This window comes from Armigeres subalbatus, unplaced genomic scaffold (assembly GCF_024139115.2).
Source record: "Armigeres subalbatus isolate Guangzhou_Male unplaced genomic scaffold, GZ_Asu_2 Contig178, whole genome shotgun sequence".
NCBI lineage: Eukaryota > Metazoa > Arthropoda > Insecta > Diptera > Culicidae > Armigeres > Armigeres subalbatus.
This window is the reverse complement of record NW_026942594.1, coordinates 25,479-38,318: the sequence shown is the minus strand read 5'-3', so window position 1 is coordinate 38,318 and position 12,840 is coordinate 25,479.

Below are 12,840 nucleotides of genomic sequence, written 5' to 3'. Positions count from 1 at the left end.
ACGAACGCCCGAAGATTTTAGTCTTTTACCGGCGTTTTTCAATTTCTTCATAAAAAAGTTGGTCAGTTTTTGCTGTGTAACTATTTCAGTATCACTAGTTCCAATCTCCACAAAAACCTTCAGCATTTTACGATTGACCATAATTGGGATTTTGGGACCTTTCCGACTTGATCCTGTCCATGTACACTGCGCTTGGAACTTTTTGGTCATCATTAAATCTAGTACGCATAGCATCCGTTCGTCAGCACAATCACCACAGACGTTCACGCGAAGCCATTTTACCTATAACCAGTAGAAACGAATATGATTTAAACGATATGTAATTAGTGAGTTCAGCATGCGAACAGATACTTACCAGATTTGATCTATAGGACTCATTTTCAAGGTTCTTCTCGAGATCTTCCAGTTTTCGAGAATCATCGATTCGTTGGAAGCAAAATGATCGACCTGATTCTGTTGCTTCACCGTGATCATTACGAGATTTGAGTGCGTCCATAATAAATTCCAGTTGTGTTGATTGATGGGCCAATCTTTTCTCCAGGGATGATATGCGAGTATTAAGCATGGTATTCGATTTCTGTTGCATGTCAATAAGCCGATTCAATAGGTCCACACATTGTTCGATTGATTTTGCAGATGATGATTGAGGGTTGTTGGTCAAAGAGAGAAGTTCCGGATAATTATTATTGGCAGCGTCAAACTCGTAAGATGGTAGGATTCCGGAAGCAGATTGCGCTTCGACGGTCGCTGGAAGCAGTGTGCGCTTTGGTGGTGCGGCTGTAGCAATCAGTTTTGATGGCGTTTTTCTGGAAATATTAACTGAAACCTTACGAGGTGGTGTAATTTGGAGAGATGGCTCATCTGCGGGTAAATTGAGCAAATCGTGGAAGTTGACTGGAGTTGTTTTGTTGCTCTTTTTCTTTTTCTTGAGGATCAAGCTTACATCCGAGGAAGAGCAACCTGGCAATTCATCGATCAATGAGGCTGCTTGGGCATAAGTAGATATATTTTTACGTTTGATACGGCATTTGTATCTCAGCCAAGATTTTCCTGGTGCGCAATTCTCGTCCCTTTGTAGCTTTGCCTTCTCGGAGCTAGACTTGACGCTAGGCCACCAAAGAATATTGCCATGAATCGACGTATTGATCAATTTCTCAGGAACTGCCGAAAGCTCTTCCCTTCCTCCGGCGCTATGAGTTTGGACAATGGCAAATGGCATACCTGCTGAGAAAAGTAATGTTGTTAATGTTATGTTTGTTGAAATAACTCGAATTTACCTTCAAATTATTTTGAAAAAGAAAAACAAATTGCAGAGAGGTTCTCGTCGGAATCCTGTTTACTCTATTTTCACTTTCGCAACTAACAGTGTTGCCAACAAAATTGATCAGTTTTAATAATAAAAATCTAATGGAAGTAAAGTATATTTGATTTCAATTATTAAAATGGTTGCTTTGATTGATACTCTATACATCATTAAATATAAATGAAAATGAGGCAACTAGAAGTCAAATGAAATATTTTGCTGCATATAATAAAAATGTGTGGTCAAATTTCTGTGTCAGAAAAAAATACAATTCGGCAACCCCAATGCAAACTTTACACTCATAACTTGAATAGCATTAGCTACAAGCGTGAATCATGTATATATTTCAGATGGCGTAGCGGTTCGTGCTGGAGTTCTCACGGAGAAGGATCGGGTTCAATACTTCATGTAGCGCAACAACAAAATTATATCTAATTATAAATCACATTAAATTTCATAAATGTCATAAAACAATATTACACACAAAAATCTCGAATCGGAAAACTACTCATGATCCCAATATTGTTTATTTAATAAATATTTTTGTCAACGAAGTTCTGTCGTAGGCTGCTTAGAAAGCTATTCGCGTACATGTGTGAACTTGGGAAGTTCGTCGCAAGTACTGAAATAAGCTGCTTAGAATGCTATTCGAACATGTTATAGGAACTTTGAAGTTCGAATAACGACTTAAAAATTAGGCTGCTTAGCATGCTATAAACCAAACGCAACAAAGCTGATTAAGCCATTAATAGCATTTTATCCGAACTTCTGGTTACTTGGGCATTTCCTCTTCGATCTGGCTTGCGGTGTTGCCGTTCGTGGTGTGCGTGTGTCAGTGGCTCCTGTCAAACTGCTGCAGTGGCGCGCCGCTTTGCGCCGCATATTTGATGCAGGGCTGGATTTTCGATTCGCATTCAAACCGACTGTTGGTGCGTTATGCAGGTGTGCGGGATGGTGCTTGCGTTTCGTTTTATTGTCGATTGCAAGTATTAATGATTTTCAATCACATAATAATATTCTTCAAAGCTTACAAACAATACTAAACGTAACATAATGATAACCATAGATTAAATTATTTTTCTGCTTCAGCATTATCATTGCGTTTGATATCCCGGTAAGGAACTATAGCGATGTTCCAATATTTCGTAACCAAACAAACATAATGGTACACCTCGAACGATTCTGCAGCTCTGTATTTATCCTCATCTGCTAATTCCCGGGACATGGAATTCTACAGGATTTCAATCAATTTCCGCACAAGTGTGATAACGATGGACATATCGTTCGCTGAGGAGAGTTTCCAGATCTCCGACAATTACGGGTATTTTACACTCATAAAATGTATTTTCCCTTAAGGTGTTCATTATGCCCCTAATTCTCCTACCAATAAAAGCAACCCATAAAATACACGAGTGTGGTCGGCTGTAGTTGGAACGTACATGATAAAATGGGTACTTCAGCAATTCCTACAAAGGATTCGGAAAAATTTATGACAACCAGGTGAGATAATTTTATTTCATTTTTGTTTGTTCTTCTTCTTTGACATTACATCTCCCACTGGGATATTGCCGCCTCGCCGCTCAGTGTTCAGTAGGCACTTTCACAGTTATTAACTGCGAGGTTTCTAAGCCAAGTTACCATTTTTGCATTTGTATATCATAAGTCTAAAACGATTATACTTTTATGCCCAGGGAAGTCGAGACAGTTTTCAAACTGGAAAAATTGCAGGAATTGCAGGAATCGAACCCAGCCACCCTCAGAATGGTCTTGCTTTATAGCCGCACATCTTACCACGGCTAAGGAGGCCCCCCGTTTCGTTTGTTAGTTCAGTTGGTTGCCCACGAAAAAAAAGCGTTCGTGAATTGAACCAGCAAAACTATACAATGATTTAATCTCGAATTCGGAAATACCAGTAACGTTTTCTATAATTGTTAGAGAAAACTGGAGGATAAATTAGTATCTAGTACCATCGAGTAAAGGCGATATCGTGCTTAGAAAACTTTGAAATTAATACGAAGGAACTTATCAGAGTAGCCAAGATATGCATCGAGAACACATCGAGCTACGGAACTAGCACTACGTTTGATTGTATATGTGTTTGATACATGCGCTTATGTGGGTTCAATTACTGGATCGTCATGTAACCCGGAACCCCTTCTTTTAAAAGCACGTGATTCGTGGTTCCTCTTAGCCTCATTATTGGTACGGAAAATGGAGAGTGTTCAATCTTTCAAAAAATATGAAATAAATAAAATAAAAGTGATATAAACTTCGGGAAATTTGATTTATTATCCGATATGAAATAATATCTTCTTACAAGATCTTGCTCGATTTTTGTGAAAAGTGGAACTACTCAAAATTTGAGTAGTACCACTTTTTACGGAAGTTGAGTGAGATTTCCGTGAGAGGGAGGGAGACGGCAATACAGTTTCACTCAGTCTCTGAGTGGTTTGAAACGGGTGTGTACAAAAAGCTATTTAGTCTCCAATTTAGCATTTTGTATTGCACCATGTACGATTGTATGTAGACTGGGAAGCGACCGTGTGATGCTCAAAGCGCACAAGCCCAATACGATTGCCAACCGGCACATTAGGATTAATATCAGTGAGATCCTGATTACGGTATACTGGTTACGGTAAGCGACATACACACGCGCGCGAAAATAATGCAAAATAAACGACATGTAAAATAAACGTAAATTAACAAAATATGTCTGCCTGAACATTCTTATTTAACCTCAAATAGAGATTAAATAGGAGTTGCTGATTGATATTAGCTTTCCAATTTTTATCAATGTGGTTGAACAGTCGTGAATAATAATTTATTTTAAATTTTAAACCCGTTTCTTTTTTACTTTCCTTACGTTAAAGAAATGATGACGCGGGCGCCTAATCCGGAATTCAAATGAACAATCGCTCACGATTGATTGTTTATTCTCGCGAAGGATGAACAATTGAACAAATTAAGGAAATGCTAATACTGTGTAGAAGTTGCATAGGTCACATCACTTTCCATGGTGAATCCCGATCTATGTTACTGATTACCCCACCTAACTAACACAACATCCTTCCCGTGGTTATTGTGGAGATGCAGAGGTATTCTCGGTCTCTAGTAGCAACAATTACCATACACTAACATTCCCTCCCTTTCCCAACTGACTGTAAGGACTTGGCCGGCGCCGTTATTGATCAACATATGCGAGCTGCTGAAACGTGCACTTCGAGAATAGATGGTAAATCCCAACCATTATTCATTTGGATTGTAGTGCAATTTGCACCAGTTCTGATCAATCACGGAGTAGCAACCATTGATATGTACACTGTACAGTCAGTCTAAGCTAAGCTAAGCTAAGATATGAAAGTATACTGTGTTGTCAGTCAGATTATATCCACTTTACACTGAAAATCAAATAATTCAAATACAGAGCTTATCAATCTACTAAAAGAATCCGATTATCAAAGTAAAAATAAGATTGTAAAATAAACAGCTTAAAGCAACAAACAATCGTTTCGCTCTAGGATTAAATCCACTACTTCCCCGAGTAAATTCTCGTTCATTTTTAAAACCATTATATCTTTAATTGAAACATCGCTGAGCCTCATGCGCGAGTCTGTAAGAATAAACTTGACTTGGCTAAATAGGCGCTCAACTGTGACTTGAGTCGAAGGTGCAAACAAAACAACCATTGCCAAGCAATACAAGCGGAGACTTGAGAATTTTCTCTTTCGCCAGTACTCTAGGATATTGAAATGCCACGTATTACACGTACTGGTCCCTGGCAGCGGTTGTGCTTGTGTAGATGGACCTGGAGTGCTATTTGCAACATCGATTAGTTTTTGACCCGAGCTGTTTAAACTATTGGACGGTTGCATGAATGTTCCAACGTGGACCTTGTCTCGAGTTTCTAATTTAATCAGATCGAACAACAAAGATTCGGTTTTCTGAACTTTTAGTCGAGCTGCATGAGTTATCCTGGCTTCCTTCATTGAAAAAAATCATTAAGTAATCGTCTACGAAGCCACTGTTGTTGGCCGGCTCTTCATCTGTACAAAGGTCTTCCTGGAATCCTTCCATGCTATCGAGTCGGCTGTTTAGTGCGATTAGATATTCCTGAAAAGCGAAAAAGTGAAAAGTGCCTCTTAGTAATTTACCAACGTTTATATAGTACTTACTTGGCAATCTCTTTTATCACTCGCACTAAGACGGCCGGAACCAGTGAAATTAAACCGAGGATCGAGATACAAGCATGCCTTAAAGGTCATGCTTGTACTAAGCTTGTTTATTCGTTTCTCCATCGCAGTTGATAGTTTTGCTGCCAACGTATTTCCGTCATTTATTCTGTACAGTAATTATTCATCGAAATCATTTATGGTCCAGCAGAATACAGTTCTTCACTAGTTTCTCTTAACCGTCACCAGGCATAGACAAACGGACATACAATTATCTATTACCTACAAAACTCATCGTCATTCGAACAATAGCGGCAGCTGTGTTTGACCAAACACATATCAGATGGCGGTTATGAGTAAGTAATGAGGAATGCGAGAATTATATGTGTGTTTGTCTGTAGTTACAATAGAGGTAATAAACTATAGAGGAAGATTGTCGCTGTCGTCACTGGCGAAACATCTTTTGCTGGCGAGGATATGGCACTAAATGTCAACGAAGGAAAAATTAGAACGATTGGACAGATAGGTACCCAACATGTTTGGGGACGATAACAAAGGGAACCGCAGCGCCAATCGTCATCTATAGTTTATTACCTCTATTGTAGTTACGTGTTTCAAAACATTTAATGGACCAGGAACAAGACTATATTTTTGCAATCGTGACGTCATGCTCGTTTGGCTAGTTTACTGACAGTTCGTTTGGCTACACTAACCTTCGCCTCAGCTCGTCTATGGAATCTACAGTGTCTATAGTTTTTACTATAGATAGTAGAATCTATAGATGAGCGAAAGCATGGCTGAGTCGATTTTTTTTGCCCGTGCACACGCGCATATGACGTCACAGCCCTAAAGGTGTCCATTGAAATCGTGACGTCATGCTCGTTTGGAGACACGTTTGACAGTTCGTTTGGAGACAGAGGATTTATCTTCGCTCATCTATATATTCCACTATCTATAGTTTTTACTTATTTTTTGAAAATGTTGATGAGCAATTATTTACGCTGGGGGAAGGAATATCTAAAACTGACTTCGCATACAATAATATGAATTGTTCAGCCAAACATTATCCAAATCTATTCGTTAAGTACGTTACACTTTTGGAGGGAATGAAGTTTCGGGAAGCGTGAGAGAAACTTTTTAGGCTTTGCACATTTTTGCACGACATACTCTATTCGCCTTCACTAAATGTTTAGTACTTACTCAGTGTTGGATCCTGACTTTGCAATATCGCTAAGGATTGTTTCGTACCTAGGACATGTAGGTAGCGAAGAAGAATGTACCACACGCCCCAACGCGTCTCTGTCACCTTCGGGGGCAGTGGAATTTTATGCAAAATAAATAGTTCTCTGTTGGTCTTTCTGTGCATTGCCAAACATTTCTTGTTGATTCGGGACAGTCTAGATGTGTATAGCTTGATCACATCGTTCGCAACAAGTTGGGCGGTATGTGCACCGCATCGGATACTGTTCAGCAACTCAAATTCTTCGATTCCATCGTCATATATAGAAAAAATCGCCGTACCATCTTGCCCGTTCACGAAATCATCCTGATCTTCATTCTGTTCGGTTATGTTCTCGGTAAAATCGCCGGTTTCCGTATCATCCGTATCATTTCCTCGTTAATTGTGTCCTCGACACTGTCAGTTTGTAATAAATCTTATTACTTTAATTAATTTAGTATATTAAAATTAATAGCTCTGGTCCTCACAAGTTCCAATACTCACGCTTCCACGGGTCTTCCGATGACAATTGACCGCCAGCTAAGGGTTGTGTACTTAGCTGGTAGTGCAGCCTGGGCACTGTTGTAGCGCGAAACAACGGACACGAATAGGAACATGGAACGTTTTAACCCTAGCCCAGCAGGGTAAATTGACACAAATTGTCAATGAGGCACGCCGCATGAAGCTTGAGATCCTGGGACTGAGTGAAGTCCGTTGGCCAAACTTTGGAGAACACAGAACGCCGTCGGGACAAGTTCTGCTATACTCTGGTTTGCGAGGTGAACACGCTCCCCGGCATCGCGGAGTTGGCTTCCTACTAAGCGCTCAGGCACACTCTGCGCTTATGATGTGGGAACCCATAAGTGAAAGGATAATCGTTGCCAGATTTAGAACACGGGTCCGAAACCTTACTATAATCCAAGTCGAGTCAAGTACAAGACACTGAAGACGACCACACAGTTGTGTTCGAAATACGTATCTGCAAAGATAACGAAAATTAACTGGTGGAATTAAATGGACAGTACTTAATTCGTCTTAGACGGTTTAATACATTCCACTAAAAGTGCTTAATATATTTTTCTATAATCCAATGTTATGCACCAACTGATGCTGCCGACCTGCAAGACAAAGAGAACTTCTACAGTCAATTCAATGCCGTCGTAGATAGAATTCCGAAGGGTGATATCAAGATCTGTTTGGGCGACTTCAATGCGAAGATCGGATCCGACAACTCGAACCATGAGCGCATTATGGGACGCCATGGTCTCAGAGAAATGAGCGAAAACGGAGAACTGTTAGCAGAATTTTGTGGTAATAACGACATGGTGATCGGGGGATCGCTCTTCCCTCATCGACCGGTTCACAAGGTCACGTGGGTCTCCCGTGACGGCTTTACAGAAAACCAAATTGACCACATCTGCATCAGCCGAAAATGGAAACGGAGCCTTCTTGATGTACGGAATAAACGTAGGCCGATATCGCGTCTGATCATCACCTCCTCATCGGCGAAATACGCATGCGCATTGCGTGGATTCGTCAGCAGGACGGAAGAGTTGGACGACGATTCAACACACGCCGACTGGAAGATGCCACGGTGAAACGGTCCTTCGTTGAAGAACTGGAGACGCGTGCTGCAGATTTTCCGGAAGGTGGCAGCGTGGAAGACCAATGGACCGCCATCAAGAATGCCTTCATCACCACCAGCGAGAACAATCTGGGCGAACTACGCACCCAGAGAAAACAATGGATCACCGATGAGACCTGGAGGGAGATAGAGGAGCACAGAGAAGCCAAAGCCGCGATAGAGCGATCGAAAACCAGAGGAGCCAAAGTCTTAGCCCGTCAATGATACGCGGCTCTTGAGAAGGAAGTAAAACGCTCATGTCGACGGGACACGCGAGCGTGGGCAGACTGGCCGACGAAGGAGAGAGAGCCCCCGCAACCGGGGACATTCGCCTCCTCTACGATATCTCACGACGCTTAAGCGGGGCGAAGATGAATGCAACTATACCTGTGAAAGACGCGAATGATCAGTTATCGACCGACCCAACTGACCAGCTGAAACGCTGGTTCGAGCACTTTGAACAACTTTTTCAAGTGCCAGCCAGGTCACCACCACCTCGGCATGATCTGCCTAGGATCCGACATTTAACACGCGTTAATACCGAAGCTCCATTACTGCTAGAGATTCAAACAGCCATCCAAAGCATGACATCGAATAAAGCCCCAGGAGTCGATCGCATATCAGCCGAGATGCTCAAAACTGACCCCATGACATCCGTTCAACTACTGTATCGTTTATTTTGTAATGTCTGGGACACCGCAACTTTTCCGGTCGACTGGATGCAAGGTATCTTAGTGAAGGTACCTACCCAAAAAGGGTGACCTGACTGTATGCGATAACAGGTGAGGCATTATGTTGCTTTGTACCGTTTTTAAAGTTCTATGCAAAGTCACCCTAGCCTGGATTCAGGAGAAGATCGATGCGACTCTCCGGCGGCAGCAAGCCGGATTCCGTGCCGGAAGATCCTGTGTGGACCATATTGTCACGCTCAGCATCATTCTGGAGCAGGTCAACGAATTCCAAGAGCCCCTTTACTTGGTATTCATTGACTACGAAAAAGCTTTCGACCGTCTCAATCACGAGAATATGTGGGGCGCCCTGAGACGCAAGGGAGTTCCTGAGAAAATCATCGGCCTCATCGAGGCACAGTACGAGGCCTTCTCGTGTAGAGTGCTGCTATCCGGGTCGTAGCTGGCGTGAGGCAAGGATGTATTCTATCACCGTTGGAAAACCAAATCGTTGGATGTAAACACGGTGACTCCTTCCAGTTTCACAGTAGCCGGGCAACCAGTGGAGAATGTAGAATGCTTCCAATATCTTGGTAGCTAAATGGCGTCAGACGGCGGTACCAAGATCGACATAGGCGCACGGATCCAGAAAGCAAGGGCTGCCTTTGCGAGTTTGAGAAAAATCTGAAAAAACAGGCAGATAACTGAACGCACCAAAATACGAATTTTCAACTCAACGAAATCTGTGCTGTTATACGCTAGCGAAACATGGTGTGTATCAGTGGAGAACACTCAACGGCTGCAGTTGTTCATTAACAGATGCCTGCGCTATATCATTCTGGCCTGGTGGCCTCACAACTGGACCTCAAACAACAAGCTCCATCTAGACCTGTACGCCGAAGTATTTGAAAACGGCGGCGGCGTCGGCGGCGTCACGCCGTAAGCAATGTTCGGCGGCGGCGGCGGCTGCGTGAATCGGCGTGAATAATTTTAAGATGAGAAAAAAAATCACGTAGCAAGGCTTATCATGCTTTTATTGAATTTTAGGGTTTTTGTACAATTGCTAGCTACAGACAGACTGATAGGGTGAACATGCTAATAGCTATAGCTTGTATCTCCACAGCAAAACTTTACGTTACATCCTCCACTAGGATATCGCCGCATCACAGCACATAAGTTCACTGAAAGTACTTCAGATATAAGTCTAGAAATTCGTTTGGAGGAAATTCGTATGGAATCTTAAGATATTTCTCAGAAAATTCGAAAAAGAAATTTGGAAAACTAATCAGCCTATCAATTCTTTCAGAACTTTCTCCCCAAGAATTCCCTTGAAAATTTATTTGAATATTGCTTCGGAAATTCTTTCCAAAATTTCTCCAAAAGTTCCTTCATGAATTTCCATCGGAATACCTACGGGAATACTTTTAGGAGAAATCCTTCGGAATTTGATTTAGTTTTTTTTAATTCCTTCAAGAATTTCTTTTAGGAATTTCTAATAGAAATTCTTCCAGTAATTCCTTAAAGAATTTCTTCGGAAACTCTAAGAAGATATTTTTGGTATTCTTTCGAAATTTCCCTCTGGAAATTATTTAGAACTTTCTCCAGGAATTCTTTCTGAATTTCCTATAGGAATTCCTTCGGACATTCCTCCGGAAATTCCTTTAGCAACTCTTCCAGAAATTCCGATAGAACTTCGAAAATTTCTTTTGAAATTCCTTTAAGAATTCTTTCGGAAATATCTTCAGAAATTCTTTTGGGAAATCTTCGGAAATTTCGTTTGAAAATTCCTTTAATTTTTTGAACCGTTGTAGAAGTGTTTTTTTTTAATTGAAAATAAGTTTAACACTCAATTACCCTAGGAAATATTTTCGAAAATTCCTCCAAATTAGAATTCCTTCCGGAATTATTCCTGTATCAATTTTGTATGATTTATTGAAGGAATTTCTGAAAAAAATTACCTCCTGGAGGAATTTTCGACTCAATTCTAGAAAGAATAACCGAAAGAGAACCTGAAAAGATTTTCTAACAGAATTATTAAATGAATTTCAAAGAGGTGAACCAGTCAAGGGCTTAAAACCTCTATAATAAATTTTGTTTGACTATTATCAGCTCTTCCTGTCTTATAAAGCAGCTAAAACGTTGTTGCGTCTATTTTCCGACATTTTGGTATATATTTCACTTTCTTCAGCGATTTAGAGGTTTTGTTGGGTATGTTTGTGCCCTGTATGATAATAGAACTAATAAACAATAGAGGAAGACTGTCGCTGTCGTCACTGGCGAAACATCTTTTGCTGGTGGTGAAAGGGTGCTAAATGTCAACAAAGAAAAACTCAGTACGGTTTGACAGATATGTACCCAACATGTTTGGGAACGAGAAAGGCAACCTCAGCGACAACCGTCCTCTATAGTTTACTACCTGTATTTGTATGACATAACGTTGTCAATTAAGGTTCGCAAATCTATTTTTTTTTCACACTTCAATGTGGCTTCTGAAATGTTTCAAGCTATTTCCCACCTACAATTTCGATAAAAGCTTCTCTAGTGATGTCGCATCTACCTGTTTAATTGACAACGTTATGTCGTTACACATATATAACAAAAAGTAGGCTCTAAGTCCCTGAAGAAGGTGAAATATACACCGAAACGTCGGAAAATAGACGCATCAACGTTTCAGCGGCTTTATATGACTGAAAGAGCCGATAATAGTCAAACAAAATTGAGCACAACAGTCGAAAGTGTTACATCAACTCTATAATAAAGAATAAAAAAAAAAAGAATTTTTGAAGGAATATCCGAAAAATTCTGAAAGTAATTTACGAAGAAATGTTTAATGGATTTTCCGAACAAATAGCTATTATTTAGTATTTACACAGAAATTCCTATATTCCTACAGGAATTTCTTCGAAAGTCCGGAAAGTAGTAAAACAAACTCAGTTTTGGCTCTAAAATCAAGACTACATGCCAAGAAAAACTCCCAAAATATCCAGATATTCGGTATTCTCAAGAATTCTTTGGGAATTTACTGCACGAGTTACTTCGAAAATTCCTACAGATTTTTTTTTGCATAAATACCTTAAATAGTTCCCTAGGAAAAATATTCAGGAATTAATTCGGTAAGTCATCGAGAAACTCATTCTAAAATACCTTCAAAAATTCCGTTAGGAATCCGATCGAGTATTTCTTCAGGATGTCCTTTAAAAAAATATCCACAAATAAAACCAGGCTTTTCTTTGAAATTCCCCTCACGAATTGCTTCGGAACTTCTTAGGACCTTAAGAAATTTCTTAAGAAATTCTTCTGGAAAGTCCTTCAAAAAATCTTATAAGATTCATACTGACCATTCAGGAATTCCTTCAGAAATTCTTTTTTGGAATACTTTTAATAATTTCTACTCATGTAGATGGGTACACTTCCCCACAGTTGTAATGGATTCGACGTGACCCTCAAAGAAGCCGTCCTTCGGAAAGCTCAAAAAGTATTGCGAATCTATTTATTAGTCTGTTTGATTACATTGCTGAAAGAATATTCTTTCTATACCGTGGGCTTCGCGTAAGTGTCGCTGCTTACGGGTCCTTTACACAGAAGTGCATTAAAAGCAGAATGGTAATTAAATTCGATTGTACTATTAGGTGGAGCCGCATGCAGAGCAAGACTCAAGCCAGGGTGATGGATACCAAAATAAACATATACATACTTTTAAAAATTTCTACAAAATTCCTTTGGTCATTATTTCAACAACTCCACTGGAATTTTTCCAGGTATTCCATAAGACATTCCATTCTCTCGGAAATGAATCTAGTAATTCTTTCGGAATTTCCAACGCCATTTCCTTCCAAAACTCTAGGACGAATTTTCAG